Raw genomic sequence first — 11,014 nt, 5'->3', positions numbered from 1 at the left:
ACCAGAGGAGAAATATTTCATTGGAACTTGTTCTCAAAATGTTGTGGAAGATCAAAACCTTAGAATCTCTCTCAACCATTCTTGTCAATTTTGAAATCAAATATTTGAGCATGAATTTGACGGATTTATCTTTTGTCTTTCACCAGATTCTTTATGCCTCTAGGAGAGTGACTATCAAACTGTGGAAGACTTGCATCAGTTGGAGAATCATACATGTGTGGATTTCATCGAATCCTAGTTTCGAGCAGTCATCAATCCACCTTATTTCCTCATCATTCGGAAACTCTTGGTACCATATCAATTGAAGCAATTGGTTTCTCACGCTTTGTTATGTCTTGAAGTCTATTCTTTAAAACTAAGTGTGAGTATAATCAGCATTTTGTTGCACACTTGGTTGCATTGGAAGTCCTCCTATATTTAAAAGGGAGTCTTCTGCTTCTTAGGGTAGAGTAGGGTATAAGAATAAAGAAATGCCATGAATAAAGTTGTTACAACAATGCAATTGGGGTTTTGAATTTAAAGGCATAGCTACTGAAACTGCTTTTAATCCACATCAGTTTTTAACACACACATCTGTGACAAATCTTGTTGAGTATGATTCACTCTAATACCTCATGATTTTTCAAAAGTAACCGTGATTAACCACTCTAACGAAGTTGTCATTTAAGGTATATATTTTTAGTTTCCCTGAGAAGGTACTATTGGAGAGCCCCCTATGGTGGACCACTCTTGTAAAGATCATAATAAGCTATTCATGAGAATGCTAGCATTATTAACTTAAAGAATCTTTTAGTCATTATCTGGGATATAGGTAGAGGAACTAGCCAGTAATGATTAGTCATTAAAAACTTTTCACGCCATCTCATACTCTTAAGGAGTAGATCTGTCTCCCCACTTATTAAGTAACCTGTAAGGTTAATCACAATCAGAATTTATAAAATATTTAGGGGAGGATAGGAGGTCTCGTGATGAGCCGACCTACCATGATCATGAGAGCTAACATGCATGACATTAGTGTTGCTAGTCACCAAGCCAGAGTAATGGCTTTCAGCTGAAAATCTAGAAGATAGGAGGTCTCATCATGAGCCGGCTTGTTCATTTGTGTTATTTCTTGTGAGTGGCACTACCATCAATTGGTTACCAAGCCAGGACAGTGTCCTTCATCTAATTTTTAAAATTAAATAAGATAACTCTGAATCTATATCTAGTAAGTGGGACACAGGCATTTCACTGGGTTAAAAGACATCCCTGCCGAGGTTATAGACACATGCGTGTAGTAGGTCCATGTATGTGGTATTAAAGTTAATTGCATACTATGATTTACTTGGTTATCTTTATCTTTCCCTAAAACTCATTATTTTATTTCTTGGATAATGATTTTAAGATGCATTGAGCATGATGCTTTGAGTTCTATCTTTCAAAAATTAGGAATCTTTAATGATGTGGTACCCTTAGTGAAGGTAATTCCTTGTACTAGATTAAGGAGAAATTTACTTTCGCATCTGCATGACAACAAATTTAGAGTGTTCAATTTGTTGATCGGTCCAGGAAGGTGTCATTTTGTTCTATTTTTATCTCCCTTTTCTAGTATCATGGCTCACTTAATTTTTTATGGTATTTAGAGTGATGAATTACTCAGCGATGATTACTAACCATGTGATTGATTGAAAATAATGTGTATTTATTGTGGTTGCCTCTAAATAAGCGCTATGTGACCTAGGTACAAGATTGTTGTATTAGGTGCAGGAATCTTATGGTAATTTTCTTGAAATTGCACCTTTTCAACAAAGATTTGATTTTTTATCATGATTGTTTATAAGACTCTGGACATAAATAAGAGCTTTGAAATCTATGACAAGCGGGGAGCTCATTTGAAATAGGACAATAGATATGTGATTTCTATCATAAAGGTGCAGTATACATTTTCCATAATGTTGGTGCAAAGCATTGCTTTTCTATACCTGATCAGTTACATTGCAATTTTACCATTTTTACACTTGATACTTTCATAAGTGTTGTAACATGGTTTTAGTTGTCACAGTAATAAAAATGTTGCAGACTTGATGAATAATTTAAATGATGACATACCATGATATCTTCATATTTCCTTGCTAATATTTTTTTGCTGACACTTTTGTTGGAAATCATAATTTGATCTTTAAAACATTTCCCTTGCCTTCTTCCATGCTTTTATGGTCCTATGGTTTGGCTTGCATGAGGACATGCAAGAAGGTCATTGTGGGGGAGTGTTGAGCCTCCATTTTGTCCAAATTTTCATGATTTACCTGAATAATTTTATGTCTGTACTAAGTGTCTATAATCATTATTATTCATTTTACACATTATTAAGTTATCATTTAGAGGCATTTAGAGCTGATAGTTGTTGATCTATGAACTCTTCTTGTTTTGTTAATTTAATGTGAAAATATCATTAATGTCAGGCTCTTTTGTGGCAAGTGCTAACATTCTTGTAGTAGCAGTTCCTATACCATTTGTGCCTGCACCAACATTCCTGCACTAGCTCTGCCTGCACCAACATGCCTACACTAATTTGAGGCTTTCATACATTGACACATCTCTAGGGAAATATGAAAGAGGCTTTTGTTCAAAATGGTATTTGAACAATTCCACATAAGCTAAGATACACCCAGGTCGTACGGATTTATGTTTAGGCAATACTTAATGCCTCAGCCCCAAATTCGCAGCAGTTTCCAAACTGCCAACTTCTGCTCTGTTTTCCGTGCACGTGAAGGAGAATGAAGAAATTCTAGAACATGGGTTTTGGTCCCAGTATAGCAAATTGATAAAGCCTCAAATCGATTTCTAAAATTTGTAATGGTATAAAAGTTACATAACAGTCTTTGAGGCAGTCTTCTAAAAATAAATTGTTTTCCAGAATTTTAGCATCTTAGATTTCAAACAGTTATTTTCAGGCACGATTTTTGAGACAGTGGATCTGAACCAGAAAATACTGAGAGAATTTATTGTTGAAAATATAACAATATATATTTCCTCCAAACAATTTTCCTAAATTCGTAATGGTTAAGGCGTTACACAGAATTCTTTGGAGGCATTTTATTAAAAAAAACAATTAAATTTCCAGAAGTGTAGAAAATGGCCAGACTTGGGAAATTCATGCCAGATCTTCATTACTTCAATGGGTAAATGGTTGTACTGATATTCTATTGATGAATATCAGTTGGGATTCAATCCCCATGTTGTTTACTAAATAATAGAGCTAAAATTATCATGAAGGAACATTATAAAAGAAAGGAGTCACATAGGTGTGAAGGTGGTTTTTGAGTGGATGGCATATTACATTTTGTAAATCATATTTGTTTGCAGGAGGAGGGAATTGATCTTGCTATGTAGGAAGGGAGGGGCTACACACTAGTGGGATGATCCCTCGAGGGGACCACTAGAACTAGCGCAACATTGTTTTATGAATTTGTAACAGGACTTTTGCAACGAATTTCTTTGGCATTCAATTTTGAATCCTAGTTTCTACTCTGAAATGAATTTATTTGGAAATTTCTTCTGAGTAATTTTGTTTATCTATAATGTTCTAAGACTGTGATTTAAATTGCTGCAAGGGCAACGAGCTGGGTGGTTGGGCCCACCAACCAGTCTGTTGCCCCAAACCTCTTAACTTTCTTTTGTTGCGTTTTAGTTTTCTTGGTGTGAGTGTGATCTTAGATAATTTCACAATTTCATTTCATAGCTCATCTTTCAGTAATTTCATTTTCAATTTCATTCCAAAAGCTTTATTTTACTGTTGTGATTATTTAAGTTTAATATCAATACTTTTGGATGTATTTTCATAAAGGCTGAACTAAAGTAAACGGTGAATGTTTTAATTGTGTCTCTTATTTATTCTTACAAAGATCTACCCTGATCTCATTGCTTCATAACAAAGTTTATTTCTAGAATGCAATGGTGAAATAATTGCTGAGCAAGAATTCTGGTTAACTTAACTTAACATGTACTCATAATTTCCTTTGAATATTACATGAGATAGATTCCGCACTTTTGCAGAAAAACATTTATTCCTGCACTGTTGCAGGAAAATAGATCCCTGAGGTTGTATTCTGGCATATATTGTGCTATGCCTCTAAGTTTACTTACCCGAATTGACAAATTAAATGTTGGTGTAAATCTTGCATTTATACCGACCGACAAGTGATCAACACCATGATCGGTGGTCGGCTGAGGCAATCAATGACATTATTGGTGTTATCCTTCTTATACTTAATGTTCAAATGGAATTGTTGCAGGTAGGTGGACCATTTTTTATGGTGATTGTTCTGCAACTTCCCTTGTGTCTGTATGAACTATAGAGGTCGGTGGCCTATGTGGATGACCATTTCCTTCCCCAGAATGTAATGCTTCCATTGACAGGATGTCTACATAATGGAATACATTTCTTTATCATAAGTGGAGTACTTTCGGACTATGTCTGAAAGTGTCTCAATATGGTATTCCATTGGATGCCCATGTTGAGTAAGAACCGCACCAATAGCATAGTCGGAGGCATCTGTCTCAATCTCAAATGGTTGTTGCAGGTTTGGTAATGTGAGCACTGGTGCAGAACAAAGGCGATTCTTCAACTCAAAGAATGCTTGTTGTTCGGTTTCAGACCAGAAAAACTTTTATTTTTCTCTGCTCTTGTTCACTTGGCTTAGAGGCCAACTGATATGAGAGAACCCCAACACGAACCTACAGTAGAAGTTGGAAAGACCCAAAAAGTTGCAGAGCTCTGTTAGAGTGGTTGGGGATGGCCAATCCTGAATGACTTGTATCTTGGATGGGTCCACATGTACACATTTCTCATCAATTATGTACCCCAGATATTGAACCTGAGTTAGGCCAAAGGTTCATTTCTGCAAGTTAGCACACAGCTTGTGTTGTCACAGGGTTTGAAGGACCTGTCGAACATGGTGGAGTGCTCGTACCAACTCTAGATGAATATAAATATGTCATCTAAATACACCACCACGAATGCATTGATGAAGGGTCACAAGATGTCGTCCATCAGTCTCATGAAGGTTGCAAGGGAGTTCGTCAATCCGAATGACATGACCAACCATTCGAAGAGGCCCTCCTTAGATTTGAAAGCAATCTTCCACATATCAGAGCATTCAATAAGCACCTAGTGATAACCTGACTTCAAGTCAATATTGATGAAATATTGACCCCCTTGAGCTGGTCAAGAAGGCCATCAATCCACGGGATTAGGGTCCTTGGTGAAGCCACCCGATGACATACGATTGTGGATGTGTTGTAGTCTTTAGGCCCAACCGCTTCACGACCTCTACTGAAATGAGGTTCCTTTGGTTCTCGTTGTCAACAATGAAATGCAGCAAAGAACCTTTCACCCACATATGTGAGTGGAAGAGGCGTTCCCCATCCTCTGGATATTCAAGTTCAATCTTCTAGATCTTGGTGGTGGCCACTGTAGCACTAGGCTCCGCATCAATAATCTGCTTCCCTTTGTTAGTTCCCTTATCGGGTTCTGATTTAGAGTCGAAACATGCGTCTGATTCATGAACCTTCAGCTCAGCCACTAGTGACTTCTTGGCCTGACACTCACTTGTACTGTGAGTGGAGCTCTTATGGAACTCACACCATTTTCCCGTGTCGTTTGTCTTCGTGGTGTTTTTCTTTTCTTTGCGGCTTTGGCTGGCTGTCCTAGGTAGCCCCGCCTTAGCTTGGTCCTTTTTTCATTGATTTGGGGGCACCTTTTCCTTGTTTTGGATTTGTTGATCCAAAGTTTCGCTTCTTCTATTTAAACTTCTTCTCAATCTTAACAGCGTACTGGTACCCTGTGCCGAGCGAGTAAATTTCCAAGAACTCCATCTCGTCCTAGATGTACTTGTGTAGACAGTTGCGGTACTTGACTACCAAATGTCACTAAGTATCCTTGATACCCAGCTTCGTGCGAAAAAATATTTGTGAACTCTGACACATCTTGGTCCCTTCCCTGTCATAGTGTGATCCACTTTATGTATTTATCTTCATAGCTCCCAATTGGGTAATATTGTTCCTTGATGGCTTCTCGGAAAGAATCCTAAGTGTGTGCGGCTGAAAACATCGAGAGTTCACTCTCCTCCTTTCGTTAACAGTAGGTTTCCCACCAGTCCTTGATGTGTGGGGTGGCTTTGAGAAGTGAAAAAAGTAACCTTTTCCTGGTTAGAAAAGTCATGAACTGAAAAATATCATTCCAACATATTTAACCATTTATCTACGATGTCTGCATCTATCAGGCATTCAAATATGGGAATATCGAAGTTTACTTGTACCTTAAAAGGAGTGGAACCTCCAGAGTGGTTGTTGGATGAAGATGCATCACCTGTGGGTAGCCGTCGAAGGATTTGGGAAAAGTTATCCATCATCGCGTCCCATTTTGAAAGGATCTCCTACCCCCTCATCTTTATTTTCTTCCACCATGGGAGGTCATCGGGTTTTGCAAGGTTGATCTTGCAATGGTTCAACCAGATCGAGCCCTAACTCCTTATACCCTGACCTCGTTGGGGACACGTAAAGAAAAATAGAGAAAGGGCAGACCGCTCTAATACCACTTATATGAACTTAAACAGGAACGCAACAACTTAGAGATATAATCATAAATACAGAGATGCATCAGAAAAACACTTCATTTCATTAATAGAAAAATATTGAACTATGCTTACAAACAGAATGGAAATAAGATAGCTCGGGGCGATGGTAGCTTATCTCTAAGAAGAGATGTGGAAACTACATGGCACTGAATTTTGTTACAACGAGGCTCAAAGGCCTATTTATTATTGAGAAACAATGGAAAACCCTAAACATCCAAAAACCTAACCCTAGGAGATGAAGTGCCAAAACTGTGGGCCCCGTTTGGGTAAATTGGTACATCAACTTCCTGGGGTCGTAACTTTGACAAACGATCTTTGTTTGGCTATCATAATACCTCATTTCAAAGATCTCAAATAGAAGGCCAAAAAAAATTGGCGAAGTATGTTGGGGCATTTTCTTATTTTTCCCTAAAAACATCATTTAGGGCCTCAAAACGGCTTCAGAAGTTAAAGACCCAAAAGATTGCCTAAAATATTAAATTGTGCTACAATTAAGGAAACCAAAAAACTGAAAGAGACAGTGTTGGGGGTCCAAGTGGAATAGGTGGGTGGCCCAATATCCACCTGGATCAACCCTTGAAAAAATAACCTGTCCAAGACCAGGTCACAAAATCCTTCTTTGTTGCTTCTCCTTCTTGGACAAGTCAATGCAAGTCAAACTTATTTCTTTATTGCACTCTCGGCTAGCCTGAAACTTCGGCCTATTTCCCATAGATCTGCAGTTCGTAATACTGCAATTTTACACGTGTGAGGAGTAGGAACAAGTTTTGAGGTGTTTCTCTTCATCGTTATATTTGGAGACTTCTCTAGATGAACTCGGCTAGCGATGGAACTAATTTGTAGACCCTTAGATAACCTTCTCTTAGACTGTTATGACACCACTTCAAAAACCCTAGCTTTTCAGCCACACGTGTGAGGTTCCTAGCCCAAAATAGTGCTAAATGATTCGATCTTTCCTTCATTCTTAATGTTGGGTATATGGTTGTCTTCCTTCACCTTACTCTCACTTCTTGTTGCTTCATAATGACCAAAATTGTGTGTCTGCAAATGAACATCGAGCTACCTATTTATAGTAGTCAGTGCCTTAAAAAATAAGTAGACTTGATCATGTGCCTAGGCTGACATGCCTTTTTGGAAACATCTTTGGGTCGACGTCAAGGTGATTTTGTGACAAGGTCTTGGAGGGTTTATGACACGAATAAATTTATTTTTACAATGTGTAACATGCCCACATGGGTCTTACATATTTGACATTGACTCTATAGATTGTTTATGACTTGATGATAAAACCTAAAGGATCACAATGGGAGCCATTACTAAAAATAAAATTCCTTTTTCATGAAACCTATGACTAAAGTATTATAATATTAATTTTATTTTTCTTGTTTTCATCAATTACATAAAATCACCCTTTACACATGCCATTATGAAGACTGAACCTAGTTACACTTTTCGACACTCCCTCTTAACTAGCGAGGTATTCATAATGGTACTTGATCATTCTCAATATGAAGAATTTTCTCATAAGAAGAGACAGATTGGTAACCCTTTTATTTAGCATCATAACAACTAGCATTGTTACATAGAAATTCCTTGACTAACAACTCTATCTCTCCACAAGATCTGAGCTCAATGTGAGCAAGACCAATGAAGTATCTAGACACCCTTATCATTGTCTCTCTCGGAACATACCCCACCCGAGTTCTCCGGGTGTATTCCACCGGGACTATTCTCATCTTGGATTCCTATTCCTCAAAGAATATTGGTCGTCTACGACTACTCTTATATTGGATTCCCTAACTCGTCCTCAAATAGTATTGGATGTAAGTTGTTTACCCAATTCTCCATTATGTCTTCCCAAGTGAAGACAAGAATGATGTGTCTATCTCTCCCTCTTAATTAGGGATGACATGTCTGTTCCAATAAAGAAATGTACCTAAACTCCCTCTTAGCTTAGGAATTTTGCTTCCAAGTTTCTACCAAATAAGAAACTTGTTTCGAGGCTCCCTCTTAATTAGGGATATACAGCAGCTCCTCTGGTGGAAATGATGGGATAGCGAGCTGCTTGAAGAACTCCTCCTCACGATGTCATGAACTTATTTTCGTTATTTAGGAGTCTTCATGTTTGGGACTTCTTCATAGGGAACAAACCATCTATCACTTTCATCCATGAGTCAATCATGTCATCATCAGAAATTGATCCATCAGTTCATACATGGACTTCCTTTCATGCCACGCTCCCTTCTTCATGCCATGTTTCCTTAAGTATCTTTCATCCTACTACATGGACATTGGTGGTAGAAGATATCCATAGATATTCCCTCAAAAGCTCTACATAAGCCCATCAAGATATTTGTTCAAAAATAAGAAATGAAAACTTAAATCAAAATTACCTCTGTGAGGGTCTTTCATCATGACAACTTCTAGTTTGCATAGCATCTTGCATACATGTCGACACATCTCCCAAAATATTGTCAAGAGTCTCTTTCTTTTTTAGACTTCATCAGAGTTTACACATCTTTCATGGAGATATCCTAGTCAAATATCTTGGTCTTTGGATGTTGATTGTTGTTTTCATGGTTTCATATCCCACAATCTCTTCCTTCCTTTCTTGACACATTTCCTTCCTAGGAATTTCCAATCAGAATTCCTTCAATTGATGTCAACTGCTTCATATTACATACGAGGACATATTAGGTTGATTTCATCTAGTGAATGTGTGACCCATGCATTCTTGCATCCCTTCAAAGGAGGAGATCCTTTTTCTTTTGATCATGCTCTCAAGATAGAGCATTGATCCATGTTACTTGCAACCACATGACACGACTTTACAATATCGAATACAAGGATACATACCTCATTTTTCTTTGTATCATCCAAAATTCCTTCAGTAGCTTCCTTGATTGAAAATAGCTTCAATACCTTGGATTTCTTCACCTCTTATGTCATCATACCATCATCCCATGAATTCCACAAGTTTGGAATTCTTGATGAAAATCTTGCTTCCCCTCTTGATCGGTGAACCTTTCGATGAATATGCCATCAGAGAATCTTGAGGATATAGAGTATCCCCAACTAGAAGATGTTTCCTTTTGACTAATGTATGATGAGCTTTGTCCTGGATGAATTTTTCCTTTCCATAAGTGCCACTTATGTTTCCAATGAGGTTCCCAAGAGTTAAATCCTTCATATTTCATTGTCATACATTTCAATTTCAACCATCTTTCATGCCTCTCTACGATGATGTCACAAGCTCTTGCTTTCAATGCTTTTATGATACCATGATGAATCCCATCATATTTCTTAGTGAATCATGATATCCATATCTTACAACAAAAAACGTAGGAACTTGAAAATAACTAGGTGAGGAAGACTATTTCATTCATAGTAGAGATCTCTTACTTCCTCTTTCTTGGATTTCTTCATTTCAGCATCCTCCATTTCTTCGATGATATGGACTTCTTATCTTCCTCTTTTTTTATTGTCCTTCTTGATCTTAGGACAATCTCTTTTGTAGTTCCCATATTCTTGAAACTCATAGCATTGAATCTTAGCCATGTCCCTTTTATTTTCCTAGAACCAAACTTTCCAAATTTTCCCTTTCTTCTTTTCAGCGTAGCATAAGCTTGATTTTTCTCACCTGCTCCCATATCAGATTTGGATTTTACTGTAGGTTCTTCAATATTGCACAGTGACCATAGATCCTATAATGGAGTAGTTTCTTTCTTCCCATAAATACTTGAAGTAAAGTTACCCCACTCCTCTGGTAGTACATTTAGTACAATTGTAGTCATTTCTCTATCAGACATGACTTCTCCCAGATCTTGAAGTTGATCCCAAACCTTTGATATCCTCATAAAGTATGAGGTTATCCCATATTCCCTTGACATCTTCAGCTTGTATATTTCTTTCCTTAATGAGATGACTTCTCTAGTAGTGCTTACGGAATACAACTCTAGCAATCTGTCGTAGATTTCTTTTGAAGTTTCAAGTTTTGATACATAAGGGATGAGGGGATCCTTGGTGGATTCTATGAGAATATTTTGAGCCCTAACTTCACCTTTCATATACTTTGCAAGAGCTTGAGCATCTTCCTTCCCTGGTTTAGTGATGGATCCTTTGACATGTTCCATAACCTCATTTTCAATGAGATTCAGATCTGTGCTTTTCTTCCATGCAAGATAGTTTGAAGCCATAAACAATTTGTTGTTTTCCTTGCAAAAAGACATTTTGACAGATTCAAATGTGGATATAAATATACTTACTTGATAGCATGCTCCTTCTTCTTGTTGCTTCCTTGATGATGATATAGAGGATAGAAAACTTCTCCTTGATAAAGGTAGTTTTCTTCAAGAATGATCCTTGATCACAAAGAGAGTGAGATCTCTTTAGATCCT

Source organism: Pinus tabuliformis, chromosome 9, assembly GCF_031772625.1.
Source record: "Pinus tabuliformis cultivar Carrire ecotype Pingquan chromosome 9, CPIR1, whole genome shotgun sequence".
Classification (NCBI taxonomy): Eukaryota; Viridiplantae; Streptophyta; class Pinopsida; order Pinales; family Pinaceae; genus Pinus; species Pinus tabuliformis.
The sequence above is the reverse complement of the archived record's forward strand: the minus strand, read 5'-3'. Positions refer to the sequence as shown.